The sequence below is a fragment of the Musca autumnalis genome, unplaced genomic scaffold, assembly GCF_047663935.1.
Source record: "Musca autumnalis isolate F117 unplaced genomic scaffold, ASM4766393v1 scaffold_5, whole genome shotgun sequence".
Classification (NCBI taxonomy): Eukaryota; Metazoa; Arthropoda; class Insecta; order Diptera; family Muscidae; genus Musca; species Musca autumnalis.
The window spans coordinates 160,914,875-160,928,500 of record NW_027412088.1 but is presented as its reverse complement, the minus strand read 5'-3'; positions in this window follow the sequence as shown (position 1 = coordinate 160,928,500).

Here is a 13,626-nt window from a genome sequence, read left to right as displayed (position 1 = left end):
GCACCTTCAAAAAAGTGATATAACTCAAAAAAACGCAAAAAATCGCACCTGGGTAATTATGTAGTTGATTCAGAACCCTTTGCTGAAGATATTCCCAATAGCAGAATCACGGCCAAACACGGCCAATTTAGTATAAGTCTATATGAAGTGAGTTTAAGAAAAATCGATACAGAGTCGGCGAAAAAGGGAACTGATGAAGTTGTTTGGTGACAACTGAAACTATAGTAAAATATTTATTTTTGACTTTTTGTGTTTTTGGTCGCTACCCATAATGTTTAAGCTATATTATATATTAAATAAATTCCTCTCGCAATTACCAATGTATTCCATTTTACATATATTTACATTTGGTTTATTTTTCCGCGGTTTTAAATACATTGAAATATGTCTTACAATATATATATTTTTTAGTTCTTCTTCGAAATTCTCACTTTGACTGCAATTTAAACCGCGATAATGACGCTATTTTGAAATATATCATTCATATTAATAAATTTTGACATGTTCTTTTTTTAATGCCAACTAAAAAATTATTATTATTAAAAGTTGCAAAATCGACTTTTTGCCTCAAAAACTGGGCAAATTACCTATAGTGCAATGTTGCCTACAAGCAACATTTGTAACTCCCAAACCTCGAGACATTTTTAAGATTTTTTTCCCAGAGGACTTATTTTTGCGACTACTAATCATAATAAATATGAAAAATATTTTTATCTTTACGGAAAAAATTCGGGGTTCAAAGGGTTAAAGTGACGCGTACTATATATGGGGCGTTATATGGGGGCTATACCAAAACGTAGACCTATATAAACAAACATTAGTAGAAATGTTTTTTAGCCTCTGGAGACACAAAATACCAAATTACAACTAATTACAAAAACTTCATCCACCACCTTTAATCCGTTCGGACGCTAGAGGGATTTCCACAGAGGGACGGACATGGCTATATCGATGTAGAATTGCACGCTGATCAAGAATATATATAGTTTTGTGGGGTTTGAGGGTAAAAAAATGTACTTGTGTGGACAATTTTCGGTGGAGAAGTTTCGGTACCACTGAGAACCTCAAATGTCAAATTACAGCTAGTTCGGTCAAAAAATTAGCTAAAATCCCCAAAATCCCTTAAATCGGGAAGTACCGTTATATGAAGGCTATACGTGGACCTACTTTTAGTGGACAAGTTTTTTGGTCATTGGGAACCCCAAATGTCAAATTTCTACTAATTCGGTCAGAAAATGTAACTAAAAGCCTCAAAATACATATCTTAAATTGGGAGGTAGGGGCTATATACGAAACTTTTTTCTTTCTGACATGCATGGGAGGGGGAATTTTACCCTTCACTTGTTTATTTGTATGACTCCCACAGCGGGAGTCCCACGGTTACATCCAAGCAAATACTGCATTGAGAGCTTGCTATTGTGTTGCCTTATTGGAAGAATTTTCGGCTCTTCATGCAGATGATCCACTGATGACATGAAGAGGCACCCTGTTGCTGTCATCAGGGCAGCGCACAGTGTCCAATTTTCCGAAAAACCTGGCCAAAAATCGAAAAAGAAATTGTATCAGTTTACACCAAATAGGTCAAATATTGTTTATAGGATCACACTGCGTGCAGTTATGAATAATATATACGTTTCTTGTTTAGTAAGTGGGCATAAAAGCAGGTCAAAATGATCATATTTGGAATTTTTATTTTTTCTCAATATTTAAGATGTTTATAAAATTATGATAATATCCAAAATAAACAACAGTTTTTAAATATTTCTTTTTGTAGTTGTAATGAAAGGTATGTGAAAAGAATTTAAAATGTTCAGTGTCGACAATAAAGTGCGCGTTTTTTAATAATTGATGCCCGTACTTGTTGATTTTTTTCATGGCCAATATTCACAATAAATTATGAAAATAGTTGCGAGTAAGATCGAGTTGGGTAGTATACCATATTATTTCATAAAAAGGGAAGATTTGTAAAGGGAAGACTGCACATATTTCCACTTTTAATATGTTATTTTGTCTTGCAGATACATACATATTTTTGTTGATTCAAAATCCAGAATATAGTATAGGGTAACTTCCTGGCGTGTAGGTAAAATTTAGAGTTTTGATGTATTCTAGGACCTACAGTAAAATTTAATGGCGAACAAATTTCTAGAATATTTTGATCTGATACGACTACATTTTATAGGAGATTTTAAAGATTTTTGGGAAAACGGACCAAAAAGACCCCCTTTATGACTCGCACGAGGGTTAGTGTTTTAAAGAAAAATATCGCATTCTTGTCAGTAAAGTTGCCAAAGACACCATATATCAAAAGTGCAAGGATTCCAAGTAATCTTAACTCAAATATTTCCAAAACTGTAGAAATGGTAGAACCTTGCACCCCTATTTTAATTTATTGGTTTTTTGGCAAAATTGATACCGATATTTCCGTTGTATGTAATGCAAATAGAGATTTCTGAAATTTAGCTAAGAATATTTTTGTCTTTGACGTCATTCTTCTAAAATGATTTTTTGTATAACAATTTTGCTTAAACTCACATGAAGTACGACCTTAACCCTAAAATGTGTTTTTAATTTTGCATATTTCTGGAGTTTAGGTAAGATACAGAGTTTTGGTGTATTTTAGGACCTATAATAAAAATTTATGGCGAACAAATTTGTAGAATATTTTGATCTGATACGATCACATTTTATAGGTGAAGGGACCAAAAATACCACTTTCTTGACCACCTGAGTGTTAAATAATATCAAAAATTAAACCAGCGACACGAAAAACATAAGAACCCAAGGTTATGTCAAAATCCATTATTTTTTAGAGTTTTGGCCAGGTTTTTCGTAAAATTGGACACTGTGCAGCGTTCTGACAGGTTTGAATACTGTTCTATCGCGTTGTACTTATGTTTGCGGACCACACTGGTGCCGCATAGCATTCCGCAGAACGACCTGCTGCTGAGTGGTCGGAGATGTATCCCCAGCTGTTTCAGAATTGCTATGGGCATTAGGCCCTAACGCTTTGGATGGCATTTGAAACACCACCCATTGTAAATTGTTGTTGTTCATATCTCTTCTCACACTCATTTGTTAGTCCTGTCGCCTCTGCTGAGAAATTTGGTCTTAATTCGGATATTCGGCCAGCAGATATATAGTGCACGGCTACAGCTGTGATGATGTCCCGGATCATCTTTTCTGGTAACCGAACATGATTGATGAAAGTTCGGAGTTCAGAGGTGCTGAAGTCGAGCGGTCTGCTGATGGAGACGATTCTAGGAAGATGAACTACCCATATGACGACATTTGTCAGACGAGGTGACACGATGTTTATGTCTGGCTAACTATGACACTCTTAGCTAATTCTGACAGGGGCGCCCTCAGTAACCATGGAAAACGTAGAGTTAGCAATCTGTTCAGCTAATACCATACCCCTCTGGTGGTTACCTAAGACCCACCTTCGCTTCTGGTATTATGGTATATTCCTCAAACTCATAAAGTCCAATTTTTCCTCGATCGTACCTTGGAGTCCATGCACTTCCAACAAATACTGCTGTTATATACTGGCCTTGCGCATATAAATGCGCGGGTTCGATTCCCTGGCCAGTCAACATCATTTACAACCGTGGCAAAATACAGATCAGCGTAATGTAGGCGACATTTCTTGAGTATTTTAGCCATGTAGAACTTCTCTACAAGTGGTGATTTAAGACACGCCCTTCGGACTCTGTAGGTCCGATATAATTGAGCGAAAATGAATCAGGGTGCACTCATTGATATGAGAGAAGTCTACTTTACTCCTACGGGATGTTAGGTTAGGTTAGGTTTAAGGATGCGCTATTAGAATAGGCGACTGCTTCACTCGGAGACCGTTGGTCCATTGTGTTCATCCTGTGTAGGCTATTTCAAGATGATAGAGATAATGATTTAAAGATGATGGAGGTGTGTTGTTGAGATGATTTAAGATGACGGAGATGATAGAGTGTTGATGCAACTTGATGAGATGAGGATGATAGGATAGAGATGATGAGATGATGGTGAGTGTGGGAGATGTAGATATTGACGTCAAGGAATTATCTGTAAAAGTGAAAAGAGTCTAATTATTAAGGGTTATTAAGGACACTTGCCAAGCCATGCTAGATGTCTGGCAAAGTTGAGTAGGACGATGAGATCTATGTTAGACAGGAAGGTTAGAGTGTCTATCTCATATCTGTCTAGTGTACGGTATCTTCTTGTTTGCAACATGGGACACCTACAAAGCAGATGTTCGAAAGTCTCTATCTCCTCCGCATCTTCACATAGTCTGCAGTAGTCAATGCCACTGTCGTCCCATTTTGAAGTTAGGGACCTCACTTTGCAGTGACCTGTTATAAGTCCCACCGCGATTTTCATCCCTAACTTATCAAGTTAGAGGAGGGAGCCATTCCTTCGACGAGAAACCACAGGCCAGATTGCCTTGGATACCCTATAACCAGGTTCCAATAGCCATCTTTGATGTGCTTTCTCATTGAAGATCTCTCGAAGTTTGCCGATCTAGTGGCAAATCGGTGGCCGGACGGTTTCATCAACTGATAAGTCGATAGACCTAGAGCCACCTCGAGCCAGTTCATCTGCTACCTAGTTTCCCATGATGTTGCTATGACCCGGAATCCAACATAGCTTTACGATATCGTGTATATCCTGCCGAGCTCTCCTAAAATCAAGAATAGCTCCTGTATTTATGGTCCGTGACTTGAGAGCCTTCAGGGCCGCTTGACTATCGACATATATTGTCACCGGTCCTGTAAGACTGCCTTCAAGCCATTTCACCAATTCAGCTGCTTTCTTGACAGCAAGAATCTCCGACTGAAGAACACTACAATTATGGTCAAGTGGATTCTCGCAGTAGGCGCCAGTACCTTCTTCCATCTTGTACCCGTCTGTGTAAATTGCCAGACCGTCCAGAGGAGATATGCACTCATCCCATGCGTCTCTGCTTGGGAAGTTAACAGTTAAGGAGTCAAACTTGAATGAGGTAGGCATATAATCGCTTACGCAAACATTGTCACCTAACTCAAGTCGACTATCAACTAGTTTTAGGACATTCGAGTGTCCAAAGTGTGAACCACACCAACACCCTAATTCCCGGAGTCTAAAAGCAGTTCTCGCCGCCTGAAACTGGATTAGGATGTTCAGAGGTTGGAGATCCAGGATGACGTTTAAAGCACATTGAGGAGTGCTTTTAATCGATCCGGTAATCAGCAGCGGTTCTTTGTACACTCGATAATTTGGAAAGTAACGCTTTGTTCCCAAGAGCTTGCCACCAGACCAGTCCACCATAGGTAAGTATGGGCAGGACCACGGTTACATACAGCCAGTGTATGATCTGTGGTCTCAATCCCCAGCTTTTCCCAATGGAGTTCTTACAGGAATAGAGTGCCATGAGTCCTTTCTTCGTTTGCTCCTCTACAGTTATTTTCCATGACAAGCGATGGTCCAGAATAGTGCCGAGGTATTTAGCTTCCGTAGAAAGTTCCAGGGCCACCCGTCCAGGACTGGAGGCTCGAAACTGGGAATTTTTCGTTTCTTAGTGACCGTTGTTCTGAGCCCAGTTTGCAAGCTGTACTAAGGCTCTTTGCATGAGCTCAGAAAGGGTTGGCAGGAATTTGCCACTTATCAGCACAATCACATCATCAGCAAAAGCAACCACCTTGATCTTCAGCCGGTCATTTCATTTATTACCAGAAGCCATAGCAGAGGTGAGAGACCTCCTCCCTGCGGAGTGCCTCTGTTAACAGATTTCCTCAAGGAACCCTCTCATATGCATGAGTTGATGATTCTACTCTTCAGCATTTCATCAATCCATTCCACAAGGATGGAGGAAATGCCTGTGTTGCTGAGAGCATTGTGGATTGATTCAAGCATCACGTTATTGAAAGCCCCCTCTATATCGAGAAAGGCCGCCAGCGTGAAGCCTGAATTTTCAATATGCTGGGATTTCTATGAGGGTTCTGTGTTACCCCAAGTATAGAGATTTGAAATAGTATCATCCTGTGATCCGAAAAGGAGCACTCTTCTGATACTTTCCAATTCTCTACATCGGAGTCGTCCATGTTGGTCAGAGTTATTTCTACCATTTGAATCGTGGGAGTGTTACCCCTATTACAGATTCTTATATAATTTTTTGAAATAAAATTGAAAATGCACTCACCACTGGCGCTTGTGTCACTGCTTTCCAGGGCAACTTTTTAGGCGATGTTACAGGGAACAAAAGGAGTAGCAGTGTGAATTTGTAACTCATTTTTGCCGTTAAAATTAAAACATAAAATTATGAATGAGAACTATAAATAAAAGTTGACATCACTGTTGCTATCAGTAGAGGTTAGCGACTACTTTACTTACCGAAAAAGCATCTACCTGACGGTTAAATTGACTTACAATTTGACAAAAAAAAAAAAAATTCTTTTTTTATTTCCTACCCCCTTACATTTTTTCCACTTGATCAAAAAACTTTATATATCACGAAAAATCTCTAAGAGCCGTAATTATGGTAAAATCGATGAGACAACTTTACCAGTTCATTGGTGTGGCTAAAAAAGGACCGTGCTCCCTGATCGATCTCTATTTCCATAGTACTGTGTATGTGTGCCAAAGGCGAATTTTCAGAAAATCGCTCTACAGGCCAAAATTATTTTCCAATCGATGAAACAAATTTACCAGCTAAAAAACGAATCCTACAAATCTTTATGAAAATCGGACCAGATTTTGATATGCCTGTCCTTCACAGCATGTTGAAAACTTTACCAACTAATAGCCATGAATCACTTACCGGTTAATGCCACATTATTCATTGTCTTGAGTGTGCAACAAACAAATTTTATTATGTTGTATTAAAAACTAAAAATGTTTTCTTTTCAACTTAACACAAAAAAATACTGTAGTGGTTTTAATAGTCAATTTCGCCATAAACACATCATTTTGACACGTGCATCCATCCATCCGCTGATGATGGAGGGCACACATTATTCGGCTAGACTACAATTTTATGACGTTTTTACTAAGTTTCCCCGCCATGCCAACCAAGTCCATTCAGGCGTATGCAGTTGGTAAACGAATTAATGTTATAAAACAACAAGAAAACTAAATATTTTATATTAGATTGTTTTAGAGGTTGTTAACAAGATTTGTAGCATAGCATAACAAGAAAAAAATTCATTTCTGTCTAGTTTTAAATTTTTTATTTGCTTGCTGTGCGGACTTTCTTGCCGCGCACATGGTGATGATGGTGATTTGTAACAAATCTTTGATAGTTTTTTATTTTTCATTTTGATTTCATGATTTTATTTCTACAGTGGTTTTTATGTTTTTGGAAAATTACTTCCAAAAAATTTCATCATATGCAGATAGCAATATGTGTGCTTGGTCAGATGGATGGATGGTTGGACGGACGAACAAATGTACTGGCGGACAACATAGTGTTATGGATGCATGTTAAATTTAGTTTATTGATAAAATTGCAATTTTTATTTGTGTGTGTTTATGGACGAGTTTAAGTTGTTAAGTGTTGAGAGATTAATGTTGCAATTACATTTTGTAAAATATTTTGTAAATATGTTTTTCGACTTTTATACTTATTTGCCTACAAAAAATATATTTTTGCCAATAAATAATTTAATGCTCTAAGGTGTAAGGAAAATTGTTTTAATGTCAATATGTAGAGTAATTTTCGCAAACATTGATAACCAGACTGGGGGATTTGATGATATAATGGGTTATATTAATTTGCATGGATTTTTTTTACTTTAATCGAGGGAAAACAACATTTTTCGGGTATAGGCGAACAATTGCTAAATGCCAATCTTTAGCTCTACAGGCAAAAACTTTTAGCAACTTATCACTCGTCTATATTAATATTTAAATATATCTCAAAAAACATTTACACAGGATAAAAACCCTTTAACCCAAAAGCTACCTCCATTCATTCTTAACAAAACATTAAATACTTTATCACTTTTATAGCGAAATGGGGGGCCATAAAGTTTGAACAATTTACACACAACCTTAACCCATCAAAATCAACGTCATCAAGATGTCAGGAGCCAAGGTAAAGTTAACATTTCACTCATATTTATATATCCAAAAGTAATCGCCATAACAGACAAGATTAAGCCAGCAGACCAGTCAACCAGAAAACCCGACAAAAAGGGAAAATGTATTCCAGTTGTTGTGTGGTGGCGGTGTTGGTGAGTGACTAACGGCTACCACAATGGCAATGTTACTTCTTGTCCCAGGGCCACGGCCAGCGATACTCTCTGCATAAAACAATAGCAACAGGAGAAAACCAAAAAAAAACAAGTTCCATTAGTTTAACGCATAAATCGTAACATACTGACAAATGCATTTTTGCATTACTTTATGGTTCAAACACTCAGATGGATGGATAGATAGTGATAGAGATCCTTAAGCTAAGGATTCTGTGTTGGCTTTTTCGAATCGGTTGTGTGTGTTGGTAGTTTAGTTTTTGTTTTGTAATTCCACGCATTGGAGAGAATGAAAATGAAACCAAAAACACTTTACAACATCTGTGCCATCACACTGAAGGGAACAGTGGGTCATATAATTCTTTCAGATGTATAAGTTGGTTTAAAAAAGTATATTAAAAGTTAATATTGTGACTGCTTGAAATACTATATAAGTTGTCTTCCTTAACTTACCTGACAATTTTTAACCTGCAAAGCGTTCCTTAACCCCAAAAAGTGGTAAAACTGGAAGAGGAGAGATAGCAAAAATGCCTTTCTCTTCTACAACAGGCTAGCAGACAAATTTCTGCAGGTAAAAAATGGTAGAACTGATTTTTCGAAATTTTTTTGACGATTATTTGACAATAAAGAAAACAAATGAACAAAAACAGAAGGAAAAGGCGAACGCTGACAAAACAAAATTAACAAGTAAAAAAGCGTTAAGTTCGGCCGGGTCGAACTTTTCATACCCTCCACCATAAAATATTCTGAACTAAAATGGAATAATTAGTTTTCATTCTTGTCCCCAACTTTAAGTGGGTACGTTAAAATGTCTGATAATCTACATAAAATGTTTCATTCGGTAGGCCCTTTTTTATGGTGCCTATATCTAACTATGTATGTTGACAATTTTTGGTGGGCTAGAAATTGGGAAGTACCGTTATATAGGGGTTATAATAAAACATGGACCTATGTTGACGGTTTTTGATTGGAGCCTTTAATGTTAAATAACTCCTAATTCGGTTAAAAATTGTAGCAAGAATCTTCAAAATACCGAAAATCGGTACATAACGTGGGAACTTCAAATGTCATTAACAGCTAGTTCGGAGGTATGTGGGCTATACGAAAATATGAACTTAAATGAACAATTTTTTTGGCTTTTAAATTTCAAATTACAGAAAGTTCGTCCAAAAAATAAAGCTAAGGTACGGAAAATCGGGAGGTTTGTTTTGGGGCTATACCAAAACATGGACCTACGTTAGGTTAAACATTTTAAGTAAAATCATCAAAGTACCGAAAATCGGGAAGTATCGTTATATTGGGGCTATGTTGAAAAGTGTTGATGCAGATGTGTGGTGACCACTACAACCTTCAAATGTCAAATTACAGTTAGTTCGGTTAAAAATTGTTGCTAAAATTGCCAATTACTGAAAATTGGGAGGTACCGTTATATGGGAGCTATATCCGAACATAGACATATGTTGACAATTTTTTATGGAGAGGTGTTGTGACCACTAAGAACTTCAAATGTCAAATTACTTCTAGTTCGGTTTAATATTGTAGTTAAAATCATCAAATTACTAAAATCGGGAGGTACTTTTATATGGGAGCTTTATCAATACATCGACCTTTCTTGACAATTTTTGGTGGAGAGGTGTGGTGACCACTAGAATTTCAAATGTCAAATGTTCAAATTACAGATAATTCGGTTAAAACTTGTAGGTAAAATTCTCAAAATACCGAAAATCCGTTATATGGGGATACCGAAATCCGTTATACCGAGGTACCGCTATATGTGGCTATACCAAAACATGGACTACGTTCATAATTATTTCGAATATAAGTTTTTTGGTCACTAAGAACCCTAAATATCAAATTATAGCTAATTCGGTCTAGAAATGTGAATTTAAACGTCAGAATATCTGAAATCGGGCGGTAACGTTATATGGGGGCTACTCCTAAACATGGACCTATGTCCACTAGTTATATAAGTTTATTGACATCTAAGAACCCTAAATGTCAATTTATAGCTAAATCGGTCTGTTAATGTAACTAAAAACGTCAAAATGCCATAAATCGGGGGGTACCGTTATATGGGGGCTATACCAAAACGTGGACCTATGTCCACAACTTTTGTTATATAAGTTTATTGACACGTAAGAACCCTAAATGTCAAATTATAGCTAAATCGGTCTGAAAGTGTAGCTAAAAACGTCAAAATACCGTAAATCGGGGGGTACCGTTATATGGGGGCTATACCAAAACGTGGACCTATGTCCACCACTTTAGTTATATAAGTTTATTGACACTTAAGTACCCTAAATGTCAAATTATAGCTAAATCGATCTGAAAATGTAGCTAAAAACGTCAAAATACCGTAAATCGGGGGGTACCGTTATATGGGGGCTATACCAAAACGTGGACCTATGTCCACAACTTTTGTTATATACGTTTATTGACACTTAAGAACCCTAAATGTCAAACTATAGCTACATCGGTCTGAAAATTTAGCTAAAAACGGCAAAATACCGTAAATCGGGGGGTACCGTTATATGGGGGCTATACCAAAACGTGAACCTATGTCTACAACTTTTGTTATATAAGTTTATTGACACGTAAGAACCCTAACTGTCAAATTATAGCTAAATCGGTCTGAAAGTGTAGCTAAAAACGTCAAAATACCGTAAATCGGGGGGTACCGTTATATGGGGGCTATACCAAAACGTGGACCTATGTCCACAACTTTTGTTATATAAGTTTATTGACACTTAAGAACCCTAAATGTTAAATTATAGCTAAATCGATCTGAAAATGTAGCTAAAAACGTCAAAATACCGTAAATCGGGGGTACCGTTATATGGGGGCTATACCAAAACGTGGACCTATGTCCACAACTTTAGTTATATAAGTTTCTTGACACTTAGGAACCCTAAATGTCAAATTATAGCTACATCGGTCTGAAAATGTAGCTAAAAACGTCAAAATACCGTAAATCGGGGGGTACCGTTATATGGGGGCTATACCAAAACGTGGACCGATAGAGCCCATCATCGAACTTGACCTGCCTGCAAACAAAAGACGCATTTTCCCAAAATTTCAGCGTCCTCTCTCCATTTTTGTGGATGCTAGAGTGATTACCACAGACGGACGGACGGACGTGCACAGATCGACTCAGAATTTTACCCTGATCAAGAATATATATACTTTATAGGGTCGCAAATGAGTATTTCAATGCGTTACAAACGGAAAAACAAACTTAATATACCCTCCATACTATGGTGGAGGGTATAAAAACTGTGAAATAAAAGAAGAACATTGCATTTTTATACCCTCCACCATATGGAGGGTATAATTAAATTTGTCATTCCGTTTGTAACACAATAGGTCCACGCCTTCATATAGGCCCCATGGAAAGGTACCTCCCGATTTTCCGTATTTTGAAGGTTGTGGCTTCAATATTCCACAAAAATTGTTCGCCAGAAATTTGTGTGTACAGGTCCACGCTTTCAAATTGCCCCATTTCCGACTAAAATTCGTCGGTACAGGTCCACGTTTCGATATAGCCCCCTTAGAACGGTACCTCCCGATTTTCGTAATACTGAAGATTGTGAGGTCAATATCCCACCGAAATGGCTGAAATTCGTTATTTAGTCTTCCAAGAGTTATAAAATATTCCATAAGAGTATTATCAGTATAGGTCCACGTCTTCCTATATTGCCATAGATTTTCGGTATTTTTTAAGTTTTAGCCACACTCTCTTACCGAAATATAGGAAATTTGGTATTTAGTCTTCTTTGAGTGTAAAAAATTTCCGTCAGAAATTAATTATTCCATTTTACTTCAATACAACTTGTGGTGCAGGGTATAACAAGTTCGGCCCGGCCGAACTTACCGCCTTTCTTACTTGTTATGTTTCTTTTTGGCATTGCTACCAGATCTACCATTTTTTCGTTCCTTTACTTTTCTGGTTAAACTGTTCATGAGAGAGCAATTTTGAACAATTTTGACAGTTTTCTCTTTTACCATTAAAAAGTGAAGGAACAAAGCTCTAACTTGGGATACGATCAAAATTGTGGCTAAATTCGCTTCATACAATTTCTAGTCGAATTAACTGCTTTCCCAGCTGGCACAAACGATTTGTGTTACCGATTTGGTCCAACCTTCGTATATCTTAATATTTCTTTCAAACTTAGATCAAATTCGAACATGGCCTACACCGGTTTACCTCTTCTGTTACTTAGCATATACAACTTTACTCGCGGATCGCGGACATATGGCTCTTTTGATCCTATTTACAACGTTATTTGGTCCAAATTTTCAACTTCCTAATATTTTTTTCAAATTTATATAAAGTTCGAAGATGATCCCCACAACGATAATTTTAAAGGCTGGGGGCCTCTCTGAATATTTTACCGCAGATAGTCCTTGTGGTTTTGAACAGAACGATATTATTTTGCAAGCGGGAAGTCAATAATATCTGAGAAAATGATCCGAATGGTTTTAAAACAGCCTACGGCGCTCTATGGTTCATTAGTGGATTTTCCTGACCAAAAATCAAAATTTTGTTTTGTCAAAGATATTTAATTTCTATATGGGATTCGATAATAAACATATTGAAACTAAGGAAACCAAAAAATTAGGTCAAAAATATTGGAAAGTGTGGGCGTGGGGTGCCCCTAAAGACGAACATTTTACCCATTTTTGGGAAATCCATAATTTTTGACAATATCTGGAAAAAGAAGTAGCTGTTTCTCGGAAACTATAACAGATATTGTGTTCATTATTTATTGTAAGGTAGATAGGATTGTGGCCTTTAAAAATCGTTTTAACAAATTACCGTAGTGTTTACACAACATGAGCTATTTTACTTATCTTCAGGTACTAAATTTTATGAAATTCCAAATTTAGTGGACTAGAACTTTTGTGGAGCAATGTTCTGTTTTCACAGGGAGATACCGGAAAGTATCTCCTTCAGCCCATATATACTTTTATACCCGTCCGGTTCCGTCCGTTTAACACTTTTTATAATTTATTGAAATTACATCGGTAAAAATGTGTGTTTTTCCCATGCCGTTTTCCATATGAATTTAAGCTTTTTTACGCAAATGGAAATTTTTCGAGTTATATAAGTTTAATGAAAACCAAAGGATTATTTTTTTCGAATTTTTGAAAAAAAAAAATTAATTTTTTTGGGATTTTTTTTAAATTTGAAAAAAATGTTGAATTTTTTTTAGGTTTTTTTTTTTGAATTTTTATAATTTATTTATTGGTGTTTGACCATCTGTAATATATAGAAAGATATAAAAACACAAAAACAGTAATATTTTGATGAAAAAATAGTTTAACTTGGACCTTAAATTTCTCTGCAACTACCATACCGAATTTGACCGGTTATAATTCATCTGAAAGCTGATTGTGTTTT